Source organism: Nothoprocta perdicaria, unplaced genomic scaffold (genome assembly GCF_003342845.1).
Source record: "Nothoprocta perdicaria isolate Ctin4 unplaced genomic scaffold, notPer1 scaffold_221, whole genome shotgun sequence".
NCBI classification, from domain to species: domain Eukaryota; kingdom Metazoa; phylum Chordata; class Aves; order Tinamiformes; family Tinamidae; genus Nothoprocta; species Nothoprocta perdicaria.
The window spans coordinates 780,375-799,404 of NW_020455423.1; the positions used below are offsets into that span (position 1 = coordinate 780,375).

At 44.0% G+C, this 19,030-nt stretch overlaps 1 protein-coding gene across 2 annotated transcripts in view; it reads right to left on the minus strand.

The window, feature by feature from the left end:
- Positions 1–15,507, minus strand: part of HIVEP2 (human immunodeficiency virus type I enhancer binding protein 2) — a 103,316-nt gene extending 87,809 nt beyond the window's left edge. For both annotated transcript variants that reach the window (XM_026039183.1, XM_026039184.1), the window contains exon 1: positions 15,417–15,507. The gene's annotated coding sequence lies outside the window, so the exon portion shown is untranslated. The remainder of the gene's footprint in view (positions 1–15,416) is intronic.
- Positions 15,508–19,030: the final 3,523 nt, after the last annotated feature.

The window sequence follows — 19,030 nt, forward strand, 5'->3', positions numbered from 1 at the left end:
CTCTAGCACCTCATTACAACATTACAGCTAACGGCACCTTCATCCCACCAGCAAAAGGACACCACAGATGTGGCCAATAATTGTTAAGAGGAAGCATCTCTGGCATTAAAAGATCAATGGGTTGTTTGAATTAGGAAGAGTCAAAAGAGCTTTTTCTCTTATATTTGAGGTTTTTCTTCTTTTGGAAAATGTAATTTGGAGGTTTTTTTCTTTTTGACAACATGCTTTAATTTCTGTGAGGTCTCAAAGAGCAGATCTAGTACAATGCTGATTTATGCAACACTAACTACTTGTGGAAACCAACAGACTTTTCAAAAGCTTGCATCCTTGAAATGCTAAGAAACCCAACCAACCTTTATACAAAATAGGCAGGAATGTGACAGATGGGCAGTGAAGGTGGTATCTATAGGGTAAGAGGAGACAGAGAAAAACAAGATTTGTCAAAAATTACTTTTACTGCTCTAAGCCATAAAAATGTATTGTTTTTCATCATACAGAAAGAAAAATGTAAAGGAAAGACAGAAAAAGAACCATGATAATATCTGAATGTTCCCCTCCAAATTAGTATAAAACAATGCAGAGATACCCTGTCACAGCATAACTTCATGATTTCTTTAAAATGTTGTATTTGAGGTAGGGAGTAAATGAATGACCTCTTACTATAGAAAACTCTTGTAGAGAACACATGCTAAAACAGAATAGGAATACAGCTTTTATTTTTAATTAAAGCAAAGAAACTCTCAGCTTTCCAAACAGAGAGTAAGGGAAGGCCCCAAGTTAGCAAATAATTTTTGCATAATTTCAACAAGTTTTGAAGCAAGGGGTATTTTGGAGTAGATGTTTGGCTGAGGATGGAATAGTACGGAGCATCTAGCCACTGCATCATACATGCAACATTAGATAAACCATGACACTGATGTCAGAAACATGAAAATAAGTATGATATTCTCATTCTACTGTGTATTGATCTCTTAAGGCTTTTCTTCGGAGCAGCAGATTCTAGCTGTCGCAAAAGAGGAGATATAGATTATAATTTAAAACTGATTTTAAAATATTATTGACGTATAGGCTTATGACACTGGCTAATGAATTGCTTCTATTTATAAGTATGCACTTGGTATTTGCCTTTGTATGCAAACACCACAGGAGAAATCTAAGACAATAAATAAATAACTGTAAGAATACATTGATGATAACATAATTGTAATATTCTCTGGAGTCTGTTGAACTTTTATGTTTACCACTGGGCTGTAAGGAACCAAATGCAGTCAACAATCAAAAAATGGTGGGCTTACACTAGTGCACAGCATAGTGCACTACAGTGTAGCAGCTACTGTAAGGCCTTTTTCTTGGCAAAATATTAAAAAAATACTCCAAACAAAGTATTCTAAAATCATGTGCATTTCTGATTGAAATTTCATGGCAAGTCTCCACAAACTTTGATTTAGATCACAGGGGCTGGCAATAAAAACCTGATCCCTAATACTGAATATGTATGTCCCAAATGTATGTCCTTTCTTAACTCAGCCTGGAAAGGGAGATGCCTAGAGTGACTTGGAGCTGAAGAAAGGGGGAGCAGAAAAGGGGCAGCATCAGAAACACGGTTGATGTTCACACCCCCTGACTATTACAATAATATAATACGTTTGAACCACCTCACATATTAAAAAAATATCTGGTGAGAACACCAACTGTACTCAATATGGCTAAACACTATAATAAAAAGATTGGCATAAATGGGCACAAAATTTTTCAAAAAAAATCAAGGGAACTTTGTTCCAGTCTGGCTGATTCCACTGTCTGCCCTAGAGCAGAAGGGCTCATGTGGCTGCTGGGAGGCCAAGAGAGCAGCACTCGCGCCACTAGGGCAACACCAGCTGCTCCCCTCCRTTTTCTCTATCTTCCTTCCTTTTATTTTTCTCTCTCTCTTGTTTTTCACAAGCAGGCACAAGCTGAAGGACCCAGCTCTGCCTCCTGCTTCCTCCTGCTGGGGTCAAGCCAGGGGTCCAACCCATGGTGCTCACGTGCTCACGTTGCGAGTTAACCACGTGCCTGGTTAACCACGCTGCCCGTGGTGACTGACTGATGGGGCAGAAGGAGCCACGTTCCGTCCTCTCCTGCGCACRCTGCTCTGCTCCTGCGACTACCTGAGCGCCCTGCGAGTCAGGCCCACAGCGGGGACACCGCTCGGGGCTCCTGCCACGGCGCCGCGTTGCTGCTTTGCCCCCTGGTGAGCCAGCTCGGGGTGCTTCCCGCTCGGACACCAGCGGAGCAAACCAGCCCCAGGCGCCCCCACGCTCCCTGCCAGCGGGGCTCGCTAGGCCAGCAGGCCGCGGGCCGGGCCTGGCCGCGGGCCAGCAGGACGCGGTGTGGCCGCGAGCAGCGGGGCATCCCCGGCGGTGCCGCGGAAGCGCTGCGGGGAGGCCGGGGGGACGTCCCGCTGAGCCCCACTCGGGAGCCGGGAGCCTGGACCGCGTGACGGGAGGCTGCGTGTCCGCGTGTCCAGGCAGTGGGGCGCAGCTGGCGACGGCCCTGGCGCGGGAGGGCGGTGCGCTGCAGGCAGCAACCCGCAGGGACAGGACAGGACAGGGGGTGTCCGAGCCGCCCTAGGCAAAGGAGCGGGATGGACCCCAGCTGCTGCGCGCTCAGCGGCCTGCCACAGGGGCTCCGCTGAAAGGGGAACTTGCCCTCCGGCTACGCAAATTTAGCTCTTTTTTTTCCTTTGCCTAGTAGAAGCAGCCAAAACAAATGATGTCTGACATTTCAAAACCATCCACTTAAATTTGTAACAAACTTTGTCTTTTTTTTTTTCCCTTTTTCTTGTCTTCATTCCAAATTGCACAGTTTAAAATCATGGCTTCTTCTAGAACAGATCCATTCTTTTTGTCTTGCAGGATTTTTTCTCCTTACTCTATTACTAAGGGTTACACAAAACCTTGTAGGGACTCTTCATAGACTTCTCCAAAAAGATATTCCCTCTCTTCCCTCTCAGATTCCTTTCCTGCTGGGACCTCAGGTATAACTTTTATCTTTGGAATACATGAAGCTAGAGCAAAATCATTACTTATGATTTGACCTAACTGACCTATTTGACCTTAAAAGGAGGGGAAATTCGCTCTTTCCTGTTATTGGCATCTCTACCAAAATGATTTTTTCTGGGTTGCTCATGCTCACCCATTCATAAATTTGTCTCTTSTCTTACGGATGTATCATTTTTTTTAAGAAAAGTTCAAAAGTTGTTAGCAACAGTTTGATTTCTTATCTTGCTGCCCAACCMTCTGGGTTAGTTAATCAAGAAATTAGAGGAATACACATGCCAGTACATTATACATATTAAGTATTATTAATAGATATTAATAAACTTTAAAAATATCAATATACATTTATGATTTTAACACATAGACACATAGGCAGTCTATCTGTAAGAAATTAGTCCTCCTCATTATTACTTCTTGTTATGTCACCAGCTCAAACCCATCTCCAAAGAGAGCCTGTTACTGCTATAAGATCGTGACCATCATTCACCTTTTGATTTTCACCACATCCACATATCAGCTTTACCAGGCAGCTCAGGTTGCTTCCTCCTCTACCAATATCTCCTCTTATCAGTACCAACAAAACCAGTTTTTAGTGTTTAACATTTCCCATACTGTTTCAGACATTTTCAAAACTATCAGCAACCAAAACCAGGGGGAAAAAAAAGAAGAAAAATTCCCACTTTGCATTTTGATCTAAATCTATTTTAAAATCCACTGCAAGATTCCACAATAAATATTACACTGTGACTCCAGTACCTGCCAGCAGTGTAAACATCAGCAAATTTTCCTGGTCAATCACAGGCATCTCAATTATCTGGATACTGTCTCAGGCATCTAAAGGACAGCCTGACCTACTGCATGGTCARTGTTTTTCTACGCACTAATGATTTTTGAAAAACAAAGTATATAAAAAAAAAAGAAGTCCTTATGTGCACCTTTAGAGAAGCCTTTTGCCTGTAGTTTGCATGTGAAACATAAGGCCTGAGGCTCTCCTCCCATCCAGGGCAGCCGGGATCTTTGGGCACACAGAAGCCGAGGCTGCAGCCRCCGTGCCGGGGCTCCCGGGCTCTCCCGCCGCGCCAAGCGCCCAACCCGAAACCGGAGCTCCAGGTCTCCCAGCCAGGTCCGGTTTCAGGCTGTCACCACAGTGTCATTTCCCAAGGCTCCCAAAGACGTCTCTTTGTCTTGCAAACTTTGGCAAGCAGCACATTAACGCCATGGACGTGAAAACATGCCAACATTTAGAAGGAAAAAGCACCTTTATAGGGCTGCCTTGTTAAGGAAATAATAAAGGWAATATATTCTTCTGCACACGCAATTCACCTTAGATAAACAAGCTCAAATGAAATGGGTATTCCACAGCTCTCAGACCCCTACCCAACCACTTAAATTTTTTTGGCCAACTGACTGACCCAGAAAGCAGAAGAAAAACGATGGCTGCTGCAGGAAGGAAGTCAAGGGAGCAGCTTGTGAACTTGCATTCCTCTGCGTCTGAAGAAGTCACTTGCTGGGCACAAAGAGCATTTGCTGAGACTCGCCCTGGCACTGACAGTGTGACCAGGGTCAGACGCACTGAGGTCACRAGAAGAAAGCAGGGGAGAATGAGCACACGAAGATGAAGAGATTTAGAGGTCTGCTGCAGTTAACTCTCCTAAATTTCATCCCTCTGCTTTGTTGCCCGGTTTCCAAAAATAACCTAAACAAAGGCAAGAGCTGCAGAGGCACGGAGCCTTAAAAGAGCTGCAGCTCCAAAATGCAAAAAGGTGGCAAGGGAATTGGGGTAAAAAGGAAAAAAAAAAGTGTAAAAGATATGTTCTTTTTGGAAAAGAACAGGGACATCTTTTAGCTTTGTGACATACCAGCACGGATGTAGGTCGGCTCCTGAAACCAGGATTTGAGGGATTTGGGGTCCTGGCAGGAGGCTGAAGGAGGGCACAGGAAGATGTACAGAAATGGGACTGCCAGCCCTTCAGCCTCTCACGGATTCCAACAACAGTTTGGGCTTGGGCTTGTCTTGGACATTTGCGTCCTCAAATGTTGCAGCTCAGTGAATGGTTTCTCTTTAGGTAACTGCACATTTCGCATGCTTAATATTGGAAGATGATTAGCATTTTCCTTCAAAACTGAACATGCTTTAATGTGAAAAATATCTCTTAATGACTAAGAAGAGAGTCAGCAGCGAACATTTGCACCCAAAGAATTCAGTTCCTCCCACATTAAAGGAACCTCTTGGAAAAATGATTGCAAACAAAATAACAAACTAGTATCTATCAAAAATAACTATTTTACTGCTAGAAGAGAATTAAAGATTCACAGAGCCAAAAACAAACTGTGGGGGTAAAATGTGATTCCTGCTTTCTGGACTGATCACCAAGATGAGGAATGAGAAAAATTCTTTCTATCGTGTAGAAATGTCTACCCTGTTCAGMTGGCATCTATGAAAAAGGTGATTTTCTGTAACATCTCGGAAGAAAATTCAGCTACCAGATGACAGATTTTCTTTTCYCAAATATGAACCATTATTATTTACACCTTGCTGGCTTTGCTTTCAGGACATTCAATAGTGTATTAAAGTGCCCTAAATCCATCTCCCTCTCCTTTTTTTTTTTTGGCTTCTATTTTTCAGTAATTACCAAAATACATAAGTATTAGCACATCTCTACATAATTAAGAGTGATCCAGTGCTATTCACTTCTCCAGCGACAGTGGGACTGGGTCTAAGGTCTGTTTTCATAAACAGATCTATTTCCCTCCAGCGCTTCTTTGCCACTTGCTTTATCTGCAATAAGAAAGATGAGGTGTCATTGATTCAAGACCCAGGTTCTCAGCATAGAAACACTCATCTCCATCATAAATAAAACCACACACTGCAGAGTATTTTAGGCCCCACTGTTCCATGAGAACCATTCCCTTTCTTGTACAACAACCCTACCACTTGAATGCATATTTCTCTTTAGCATTCCTATCTGCTCTTACATTTTCTCCTCCTCTACACATATTCATTTTTCTTTCCCAGACAAAATAATTCACCTTGTACAAGGTGGAAAGCACAAATACTCTTTCACAGCTTGGCCTCCCTTTGTAGAGTCCTGGATTGCACACAAAAATGGAAAAAAAGATGGAGCTATCCACCAACAATAACGATAAATATTTTATCATGGGTTTTGCAATATTAAGTATTCAACTTGCAACTCCTAAATCCTGAAGTAAGGTCATAAAGAGGCTCACATCCCCTTTTAGCTTGATTTCCTACAGAAGTATGGTACTTAACTATAGCACTGTCTTCTGGTCTCCCCCTTCAGAAAGGCTAAGCCAGTGCTCAGTTTCAAGCACACGTAGAAGTGGGGGCTGAAGTCACCGAGACAATTAAATTCCCACAAGTCTCATGAAAATTGGTTGCTGGTTACAGGGAGGAAGTGCAAACACAAGCTGACACGAAAGGCAGAGCTGAGGGCAAGCGGGGCCCCCGTGTCGCAGCGGCGGCTTGCAGGCCCCACATGCTTGTCCGCAGATGTAGGGCTTCAAACTCCCCATGTAACRTTGGCCTCCCACCTGCTGGCAGTCAGGTACGAGATGTGGGTGGGGAAAAGGCCAAGGGAGAACCGAGATTAGCAGCACTGCTCACAAAACAACCCATTTTAGAACAGGGTATTTTCTCACCTTTGTGGTTTGGGAGGAAATTTGAAAACTATCATGCAAACCAGCTTCAAAGCATAAGAAAACAGGAAGAGGATGGGCAAAACTGATGTGGAGGTTTGGGGCTTTGGGCAGGGTTTAAGTCTCATAATTCTTAATCTTTGTTTCTCTTTTATGCTTAAGCAACCATTTTCAAGCTGGCAGTCCTGATGACTTATTCTGCAGCAATCTTCTATCACCATGAAAGTCAGCACAACCTGAGGAAACAGCCCTCAGCAAGCGATGCCACTAACTGGGCCAGCGCAGGCCTCCTTAAGAGAGGCAGATGAACTGTTGAGAGAGAAGCATTTTTAGGAGCAAAGTTGAGCAGAGTGGGAAGGAGACAGCTCCGCACAGCATTAGCCTCTTTTCCCTGGGGAGCAGAGACTGAGAAGGAAAAACACCACGAGCCTCTCATCTTCCTCTGCTTGCCACAAAAAGAGGGATGTATTTTGCAGCAGGATCTGGGGAGTCTGACACTGAACTTAGCTCAAGTGACATGAAATGTTAATGTTTAGGAACAAAGTAGGTGGGGAGGAGGAGGAAAGAAGACATTTGTTATTTCATGTAGAATTCATTCAAAAGCTTCTTTTCACAGCCAGAACTAAAATTTCCATTCAGCTGTTTATTTCTGGCAACCAAGATATCTCCAACAAGAATAAGGATCTAGAGGGAGCCCTTATTCCTGCCTGCGTATCCATAGCGCTCCCTCAGATAGCCTACAAGAGAGCTATGCGCATTTTTCTGACTACCCCTCTGCATAGTTAAGATGAGTGATTTKCCTGTTTTCTTGCATTTCTGGTAAACATGGGGCGAAAGGGCAGAGGGAAGCAACCCTACTGCCACACCACAGGAACACAAGAAGCCCTCCTTGCTGACCAAAGCATTGCCCACATCGGGCTGTCATGCTTAGCAGCAAACTGGCACAACCCTCTCCAGCACCGGCACTCCACCTCACCAGCTTCCCTTCCGGCAAGATCCAAGCCCTGAGAGGCTTTCCACAGGAACACAGTCAATAAAACACAAACCTTACCCTCACTCTCCCCACCTAAAAGAGACCGGTGGGGCCAAGGAGTAGGGGACCACATGTAGTTGARGCCACGCGGGGCCCACGGCAGAGGGGCTGAGCCCAGCCGGCCAAGGGGCCCTCACCTCCTCATGGAGGCAGGTGCCACCACGGACTGTTCCCAAATGAAGGAAGGGAGCAGTGGCCTAAACGCTGAAGAGACGGTCAGAAGAGGAAAAAACAACAATGCTAACTACAACAAACATTGGAAATTGCTTGGACATTGAAATGGGAGGGCATTTCTCATGCCAGGCCTCCTGGGAGTCCTGGAGGTGCCAAATGGGGAACGTCACGATCTCTTGGCACCACAGCCGCAGCAGCCGCTATTTAAAATGGCATGGACTGAGGGACCAAACTAATCCATAGTTTTCTTTTTTTGTTGTGGTTCTCTTCATCTCAGCCTGAATCATTTTCCTTCATCACTCTGATATACCCTCCCACATGGAGCATTTGAATTTTCTTGCTCTTATTTATTTATGCTACATCTGAAAAACAACTTTTCCCTCACACACACACACACCACACCATCCTTTCTTTCCTGTTTCATGCTCTTCCCAGCCCCCTGTTGTCATCCGCTGGCCCTTCTGCCTTCACTCTGCTTCCTCACGCTTCTCCCTTCCTGTCCTTGCTTTGACTCCCCGTTTTCTCCTGCCTTTGATGTTCCTCCTGGTGGTTTCTCTTCATCCTTCCTGCCAAACCAAATGAGGTGCTCCACTATGAAGATACTTGGAAAAAACAGAGTGGCTGCTCAGTGTTAYGCTTAGTCACAGCACCTGATAGGAATTTTTAGCCTCACTTACTACACAGATTTATTTGAATGCATCCCCCTATACACTGAGGATTTTATGCATGAGTCCGTCCGTGGGGGAAAAAAAAATGCCAGGAAGAGGTGCCGTATAATTGGRCAAGCATCCACTAATTTGAAGTCCATGTATTTAATGAGCTACATCTGCTATGTGTTTTGGGGGGCTGAGCAGAAACTACAAACCACACAGGAACACATTTGGGAGAGTGTCCAACGGAGCACTAGACAAGCGGCTGAGCCTTCCAAGGGCTGCTCTCCCCAGCAAAGTGACTGCTCAGAAATGACACCTTCTTGCTTTGCAGCTCTGCTGCCCCAAGGGCAAAATTCACCCCTTTTTGTACAACTCCAACACAAGGTCATTTCAGTCTTATTTATGCTCTTAGAAAAGATTTACTTGTGTTTTCCTGCTCTCCTGAAYAGCGTCAAATTTCTCCCAGTCTAAACTCAAAGACAGAGTGACCATTTACATGAAAAAAGCGCCTTGTTTTAACAAATATTATTTCTATTGGTTGTAAAAAGAAAAAAGAAATAACAGAGAGATGTCTTTTACTCCTGCTGGCACAGCAGCATGAGAACGATTGACCAAATTCCAAGCGCAGGGCTATATTCTCTCCTCAGTTACACCATGAAACCTTGTTGGAATCTATAGGCCAGATTCACTGATATGTTCTGGCTGCTTTGCATGTTTTAGCAATGCAAAGCAGCTGTAAATCCAGTTTAACTTGCCAGTTTCTGGCAGCTTTACCATGCCAGATTAGCACTGCTGTTAGATTCAAAAATACCAACATCTGGAGGTTCCCCCATCTCCTTCTCTGACTTGAAATCCTGGAAGTTTATAATTTCTTCCACCAACTGGCAGTTTGCACTAGGACCCACCTTAGGCATTTTTTTCACCAAGACCAAGATATACCTGTCACAATTCCCCATACCATATTCACACAGCCAACCGAGCAGATCAAACAGAATTCACTTAATGATCAACTCCAGGTTATTCCCTGGCCAACTGCCCAGCTGTTCCGGGAGAATGGCTCCTGACCCTGCCTAGGCACAGGTGTGTTACGAGTCTGCAAAGTGAAGCTGGCAAAACAAAATATGCTATTTCCTTGTTCTTTTAAATTTCTTTGGATGTCAGGAAACAGTGCTCAGCCTCGTTTCCTGCTCCTCAGCCAGAGGAGGTGTCGGAAACTGGAGGTGGATATAAAGAAAGGCAGAAACAGGTCAATTCAAAAAAAAAAATATATATATATATATATATATAAAATATATATATAAAAATCCCAAACAGTGCTTCACTCTGGGGACAAAACAGTAAAGCAGGGCATCTTGAAAAAAATAATTCCCCTGACTGACCAAGTCTGTCTCCCTCGGGATATATAACAGTGTCAGGAATTAATAGCATTTTCTTGCAACATTCAGCATTCAGCGGCTGCTGCACTATCAGTCTTACCAAAAAAAAAAAAAAAATTTGCTTTTTGCTTGAGAAAAACACAAGCAAAAAATAAACTGAGAGATTTTGGGGGGCGTTGCATRTATTCAAGTCAGTTCCGATTTCCTAAGAACAAAGGCTTTGTTTATAAATAAATAATTAAATGGGAAACGGTTGGCATATTTTATTTATTCCCCACTCCCTCCCAGCCCCTCACTCTGCATGCGCTAATACGCGCACCTTCAGCACAGTTGGGCTCTTGGTGTTGCCATGGAAGTGAAGCCTTTGCAGCTCCGGCGCTGCTGCGCCAGCCCGCACACTGCTCTTACACTTCCAGAGCAGAAGCAAAATCCCTGCCTGGCATTAACTCCCTTCGCATTGAAGGCATTCGGGGGCTGTCTTGTCCGGGCGTCTTCGCAGACTCGGCTTTTCCTGTCTTGCCACAAGTAAATGAAACACGTTTGACATCACAGCTTTCCTTGCCTTTGGGAAGTCAATAGCTCCCATGCTGGGCGCACTGGAGAGGGTCGACAAGACCATGGACTTTCCTTTTTAATACAAAGCTGCCTAAAGGCTCGCGGCAGCCCAGACGAGGGCTGGGAAAAACATGAAATGCATGAGGATATAAAATTGCATTATACAACAAGGTAACATTTTACTAGATTTTTGAAGCCTCGTTAACATATTTATTGCCAACACTCTTGTCACACTTTCTGAATACTCTTTACTGCCCTTTGAATGTTTGTCTAAACACCCAAATTACACTATAAAGCTCTTGGAGCAGTTGCCAGGTCTTTCTATATCTTTGCTTCATAAACTAGGTTGGTGGACTTTGAATGGTAAGCAGAGCTTTGGGCACTTCTGTTATAAAAAGACTTAATCAGTGTGACTGTGTGTCATCTAAAAATTCAGCCTACAATGATTATCTTAAGCAGATCTGAGGTTTATGCCAACGTTTCTGTGCTGCACACCCAAGCGCAAAAGCATCTGTTTTTATGTTCAAGGCAAGGGAACACAGATAACCATGTTTATTATAAAAAGATGGCCGTAATAAATAAATAAATAACTATTCATGCGTATAAATATTGCRTTTGTACCTGGAGAGACAGCTGGAGGCCAGGTCATGGTGTGAAGCCAGTTTGACGCTTTAATGCCCTAACTTAAATATTTGCATAGTATTAAGCTTAAAATTAAAGCGTTTACTTAAGGAACTTGCTGAATTGTATATATGGAAAAAACAAGAGGGAATTCAGCTTCTCTACACGAGGGCAGATTCTTTGGATGCCTTCTCTGTCCCATGAATTCCTGGAGAGCATAAAGACAGACCGACTACCAACCAGGGAATTCCCCTTCCACTTTCCAGAGAATTTTGTGCGTGAGGTGGATAGAAAGGCAAGAACCCAGGCAGGTATTTTATGAAGAAGGCATTTGTTGCTTAGGTTCTTATCCCTCGACCACCTGGTAACACTCCTGCCTTTTAGTATTGTCCCCGGCAAAGAAAAGATCCATTCAGAGAGCACCTCCGATGGAGCAGGTTTTCCGAGCGCGGTGCCACAAGCGACCTCTTTCTTGTCAGCAGTTCCTCGCTGCGGCTGAATCCGCCCGCCCGGGGTTAGTGATTTCCTGCCGTTCCCTGCCCTGGGGGATGTGAGGCTGTGACCGCTCATAATGAGCCTTTCTGCGGCCGCTGTTTGTCCCGGGTGTCCCTCCGTGTGCCAGCAGAAGGTACAAAGGCACCACTGTCTTTCTGTGTCACACCGGAGTCAAAACGGTCACCTGTGCCCGGGTGCCGCGTGTGCCGAGCTCGCCCTGGGGTCTGGGGCACCAGGGCRATCCCGGGGCCCCCGGCTGGCTTGGGGCCCCCCGCACAGCCCGGGGAGGACGTGAGCTTTGTGGCCATCCCAAATGAGTCCCAAATACTCATCCCACCGATGGGAAAAGGACGTGCAAGCAGAGCTGCCAAAGCACAACTCTCTGCTCTCCTTGCAAGGAGTTTCTGATAGCTGCACATCCCTACTGCCGCTTCCATTGCCTCTAGTTTAAGTAACGCTCTCACCATCGGTTTTTTTAGCTACAGGAAAACGTATATTGTGCTACGATGAAAGGCCAGTGCAATGTCAGGAGCATTAAAGGGGCTCTGGGGACTGATTAGAGTCAAAAGGGAAAGGATTTATGATGGTTAATAAAGTTAAATCTCTCACAGTTCTGCTTATTCTTTCCAATTTCAGGTAACCAGATCTTATAGGAAAAGTTATTAAAATGTTGGAAGTTATAACCGTCCCCTTTGAAAGAACTCCCTAATAAGGAGATCCAAATTCTGCAGTGAAGCACCTGGCCAGGAGAGCGTCCAGCTCCCCAAAGCCTCGGAGCTGATCCTGAGAAGGAGCGAGGCAGTTTGTTACGTGCCTGGGCCTTCGCCTAACAGCGAGGACCTTGATGCCAGCAAATCTCTTCAGCGTGTGGCCAAGTTAAATGGTCTCCCGTGGATCTTCAGCCTGACTTCAAATGGAGCTTCTGCTTTCAGGCAACTACTGGAATTTCCACGTGTTTTCAAGTGCCAGACTGTATCTTGGCAGGGRCGACACCGAAGAAAACAGTTTTCTCTCCTCCCTGTCAGCACTGCACGTTTACATGGAGGAAGAGCTAGCTAAAGCAGGAAGGCCTGTGCTTGCTTTTCATCTCCCATTTGTTTTTTTGTATGCACCTTCCACTGAAGAATGCAATGAAGTTGGATTCTCTAGGTCTGAACTCGATTTTGTTTTAAAACAGGATACAATCTACTGTGCCCAAAATGAAAATAATGTTAACATTAACCTTTCTCCAAATTCAGTTAATGACACTGGGAGAGATTAAAGCGAAGAGGAATTTTGTATCAAGATCAAGCAGCTCCATACACTTTCATGGATGTGAAATTTTGATGTTTCTACCATTTAATAGTTTTATTTTATTTATTTATTTTTTACACATTTACCCTTTTCTTTCCCTTCTGTCATTCTTTCACCACCCAGTATGGATTTTAATTTCCTGTGGAAGTTTGCAGTCTTCCAAAGTGTACTGATCGGAGGCTTTTGTGTAAGTGTAGTCCTTCTGAATCTAGTCCTATCTTTTACAGGCTGTGCTCCTGCAGATTAGTTTCCTGAAATGTTTGCAATTCTGCATGAGAATTGGCAAGGAAGAAAACCAAAGTACCTCCAAAAAGCAATCAAAAAAACCCTTCACTTCCTTTTGACTTGTACMGTCAACTATCAAAGGACCGTTCATGTTGACTTGGGTAGAGGACTCTGTATCTGTAAATCTGTAAATCTGTAAAAGTTATTACCACGTATCAAAACAATTTACACAAGGTGCAAAGTAGAGCATCCCCTGCTACACAAGCCCTTACAAGCACGACACAAAGTTGTCTGCCTCTTTTCATTCCCAGCGATCACAGAGACCTGCCGATGGTCTCTGCCATTCAGGTAATCATTTCTTCCTGTGACCCTTTCTGTGGCTCTCTGAGATCTCGCTCCCAGCATCAAAGAAGTGAAAATACCAAACAACAACTGTTCATCCCTACCCAGAAGGTAACTGAGAGCAGGAAACTACACAATCCCGCCTAATTGGTGCTTTCCAGACCTCCGCACCTATAAAATATAAAACTCATTTTCTAGCTAGCTTTCCTTCACAAATACTCCCCCAGAGCAAAAAGACCTTTTTACACAAAAATGAATCAACAAGCAACAATGCTGAATATTTAAAATGAATCAATCTATTTTCCTCGCAAACTCAGGAGGAATGAGCAATAAAGACTGCTATTCCTACTTCCATCCTGAAATGGTTCTTAGATGTGAATGTTATAGGAAGCATCTTTCTGAACAGAAAAGGTCTGCAAATAACAGAGTTAATGATATCGGGAAAGCTGAAATTACCGGTGGTCTTTACAACAGGCAGTCTAGAAGCTCTTCCTAGGTAGGCAGGATCCTCCCTCACTGAAACACGGCAGAGAGTCTCCAGGAGCCTCCTTTTAACAGAACCAGAATCAAGCCAGAAGTGGAAACCTCTTCACTGTGCAGAACACAAGTTACTTCAGCTGTGAATTGTTCTCCCCAAAACTCTAATTTGTTTAACAAAGCACAAGCTTCCCCTGTCGTTGCGGATACGGCTTCATCTTGCTTTCCGTTTCTCRTAGCACTGATTTGCCAGGAAATCATGAACATTTCTGTCAAATATTGTCATCAAAATTATATACAAAAATAGAGCTTTAAGTCCAGATACACCTTTTGGAGCAAACAGACACATCTCCTCATCGCTTCACAACTTTGAAGATAGGCAAGCATTTTTTATAAAATGCTTTATATTTATATCTTTATGTTTATATCTTTAACACTTAATCTCTAATCACTAGCTAATCACTAAACAAAACTTCCCAGCAAGGAACATTACTTAAACAAAGGTCTCAGATACTACATGAAGTGCAGTTCAACTCTCATCCAAGTGAAGGACTATTTTTCCACCAGCTTTAGTACATCAGGGTCATGAGACAGATGAAGACGTTCCATGCTAATGGTTAAGTGGTAGTGCTACAAATTGCTTAAGAGCATAAAATAATGATGTAACTATTCTCAAAAAGCCATTTTGTTCATGGTTTCACACTACCTGGGCATGTGTTAACCACTGCCTGTAAGAACATCAGAAAAGAAATGTGCCAGCTATCACAGATGTTTCCTCAGCCTCACAGGCCATAGGTTAAATACTAGATGTGTGTCTTAGTCTCCAGTTGCTTGTACAAGGTGGGGGAAAAAAGACTTGCTCTATGGATTTAATTCCTACTGAAATCTTGGTCAAGTCAGTGGGTAATGTAAAGCTAAACGTCAAGTGAATAACTGCCATCATCTGGCTGAATTTGGTAAAATGGAGTTAATTTGCACTTCTTTGGGGATTCACCAGTGTGTTTAATTAATCTAATTTAGATTGACCAGAAACTGAAAATGGAATGAAGGATAAAAGCAACTAAAGACTTCTCCTAAGGACAAAAATTCTATTGCCATTACTGCAAATACACAGTTAAAGTACAGAAACCTTTAGGTTAAAGCTTTAGGTTAAAGCTACCACCACTTTCTTTTTAAGAAAGGTAATAAAATATTATGTATCTACATGTCATCATTATGCCAGTATATCCTCACCCAACGGAAACATTTTACTAATATCTGTAAATAAATACATTTTCAAGATCATACTTTGAGTGGTTCATTGCACTGCATATAGATCATGCCTAAGAGAGGCTTACACAGTTGCTGGAATGGCTGTTTTTAGCTGCTTCTACATCTGGCTTAACGTTTACTTCAGTGACTCTTAGCACCTTCATGTTATTGTTATCGCGTTGTTCCAACAAGCAGCAACTAATGCAAGATGCAGAAGTTCACGTACCGTATAATTATGAATAACGAGTTCCCAGAGATGTGGCAGTGATAACATTGTCATCGTATGATTCAGCGTAGCTCGTCGTAGATCACATACTAGCAGAGGGTCCCACCTGAAAGCACAACACATAGGTGCAGTTTATTGTACATTGTAGTTTACATCAAGTTCAGCTGATATCCATGTGTTTTCATGTGTTTCTCCTCTGAATTAGAAGTGTTTCAGCAATGAACTATACAAAGTGAAATACAGCTTAGAGAGTCTAAAGTGTACTCTTGCCTCACAAAAATTATTTGCTGTTCACACTGACAAGCAAAAGATGTTTTGCTGTTTTGTCCCATTACTGCAGATGAGATTTGAGACCCAACCACCAAAGCAATGAGCAAGGAGTTTACACTCTTAATGCAGAGGCTGCAGCTGCCTCATGGGCACCTTTCCCAGTTATCAGGCTCTTGATCAGTGCGTAATTCCTTTGACCTCATATACTACCAGTTTAAAGTATATAAAGTAAAGTGAGTAAAGCTGTAACACACAGCCATTGCTGTAAAAGGCAGCATAGTGCCCTGTCTTTATTCTGAAAATGTGAATTAAAGAAGTAGCAGGATACCCAAACCTGTGCCCGGACACACACACACGCAGTGACGCACCCACAGTGCCGAGAAGTCACAAGGGGGATAAACCTGAAACTCCCTCTCTTTCAACCCAGCCTTCCCAAACAGAAACTGATCTTCCTCCTGGTCTGCAAGCTATGTCTCATCCTCGGCTAAGATGCTTTCAGAAGGAATGTTTGGTAAATAACAAAGATTTTTAAATAAATGTTTTTTGTTAGATGTTAGCCACAGTTTACATTTTTTAAATTATTCTAATGCTTCTTTCCCCATCACATCTCCAGAATGGCTTGGCTCTTGTTTTGTTATGCCTCACTAACTGGTCAACAACATCAACAACTTGCACCATATACTTCTTCATTTTCTGCCACCCCAGTCAAATCCTATACTTTGTATGTGCCCTATGACAGCAAGCAGAAAATTGCGCAAAGACTGAATTTGGGAGAACGTATTCCAAGGTCCTCCCTTCCAAAAACAAAAGGTCCACCCTTTTAAAGGGCTGTACCCACGTCCCCTGGGTCCAACATTAGCAGGCAACATCTCATGTTCACCTGCTCCAGGTTGGCAAAGAGGTCCTGCACGGAAGCGTGCCCATGTGGCTGAGGGTGCTGAGCGGCCGTGATCGACGCGACGCAGCGAGGATGATGACCCCGGTCGCACGTGGCAGCTGGCTGGCAGCAGGGCGCTCAAGCTGTCCCTCGCCAGGATTCCTGCCCCACGTGGTCGGCAGCAGGGTGCTCCGTCTGCCCCTTGCTGGGATTCCTGCCCCACATGGCCGGCAGCAGGGCGCTCTGTCTGCCCCTCGCCGGGATTCCTGCCYCACATGGCCAGCAGCAGGGCGCTCCGGCTGCCCCTTTGCCAGGATTCCTGCCCCACACTGCCGGCAGAAGGTTGCTCCAGCTCCCCCTCGCCGGGATTCCCACCCCACACGGCCGGCAGCAGGGCGCTCCGGCTGCCCCTCGTCAGGATTCCCACAACACTCCCAGCTGCGAGCRCACAGCCTGGCGGCCCTGGCCTGCCTCCAGCTCCCCCTGCTCCATGCCCGCGGACGGGGCTTTCCTCTGAAGCCGCAYGAGAAAAGCCCGGCCCAAAGGCAGCGCGCTGGGGCTGGAGCACCACCTCAGTCACGCTCATGCCGGCTGCAACCGCAGCAGCGACTCCTTCCCTTGTCCTGACGTTCCCATCCTGCTGCCTCAGCCATGGAGACACTGAGAGCCGCATGCAGCTCGGGGCTCCTGGCAGACAAGAGGGCACCTTGGCCGAAACGGAGGGATCCGTGAGCCCACCCTGGCCGGGGTGTCATGTCCAGGACGGACCGAGATCACGGTGCGAGCGGGACCCTGCGGGCCGCGAGCAGCACAGCTTAAAACCTGCTGCACCTGTGACCTAACAAGTGTGGGCTTTGGAACACGAGCTTGTGAGAATCCACTCATCTTTCTGGGGAATTTTGCCAGAAAGTGCATAGGGAGGACTTGCTAGTCCCTGATTTTCAAAAAAACCCCAAATATTACTAAGTATCTGCATTCCTAGAGAGGGAGAGCTAAAAAGTAGGGGAGCATCATTTGGGTTTGGTGGACAGCTTTGACTTATGTAGTAGCCATAGGATTTTAAAGGAATATATCCCTTGATTCTTCACAGTCAGTCTTCACATTATAAAGTCTTTTCCCTAAACAGACATTCTGCTGTGCATTAGCAGATTTACTCTGCTGGACTGTTCACATTTTTCTTCCTAAAACTCTGCTTTACTTATCTAGAAGCATTTACTTCTGAACCCCTTGCACACATCTGAAAAGAATCTTCCCTCCTACAGAAATCTTTATAACATTCTTGCCAAAATTATGCTGCTAGAAATGGCCAGCTGTCCTGAACAAGAAAATACAACAACCTTTGCAACTCATTCTTTTTCTGCTTGCAGATTTCTTTGCAGTTGTTTAATCAACCTTTACCTATTGACTGCACCTATTCATTTAACTTGCATCACTTCATTCACCTTTTAAAAAACTAGCAGATCTTTTCAAGTAAATAGTTTGTTTAAACTATTTTTTCCTTTTTTTTTTTTTTGTTCTTACCCATTAAATGCACTCTTGGAAAACAAATATTCTAAWACAGAAAATCTGCACCAGCACATGAACAGAGAAGAATGGCTGGGAAGTAGCTACGTGTTGAACATAAGTAAATCACAACACATAGAACCCAATGAAACGAAATCTTTCATCCCTAACGAATTAGTTCAAAACTAATTCAGGTTGGTAACAATCAAAAGCGATTAGTACCTTCATACTGTTCAATTTCCTGTATGAAATGAGTTTGCAAGTCTCTATTTAAGAATATCCTTTTTTACTCCTTTGCTCAGATTCCTTTCCTGGATTCTTAATTTTCTTCTTCAGCCATGTCAAAGCCATGATCCAGATTTTCAAGGCTGCAAGTCATATCCCATTTTTATCAGCTGCTGCTGAAACTGAAGCATCTCAGAGGCCATATACGAGCCTAGCAAAAAAACACTCAAAGCCAACCACTTCTGATAGAACAGGAGGAACTAAGGAGCAGCTGATGAGACTGGGCAGATAACTCTCACGATTTTTTACAAAGATCTTCCTGTTAGATACATCCTGAAGTCTTTCTTTCAATGAGAAACAGGAAAGTTCTGAAAAGGCATACAGAAAACCCTTACAGGAGACTTTTTTGAAGCAGAAGCATTTTTCTAGGTAAAGTAGAACTTTGGAAGCCYTCAAGAAATCTCTAAATTACATAGAAGATCTGCAAGTAAGTGGTCCTGGGAACTATGGAAATATCTARTGTAGACAGGAATACACCAGGGACATGACACATAAAGTCTCTCTTTCAGTCTCTGCAGAAAGACAGAATTCTAAGAAAATACACACAGTTCTTTTCCAAGCTATGTGTTTTCTACAGCTAGACAGTCTTATCTCTGATGCCATCAATTAAGAACCTGTCACAAGCAATACGTCTGTAATATCAAGAAAATGCAAACATGATGCACAGTTAAAAAAAAAA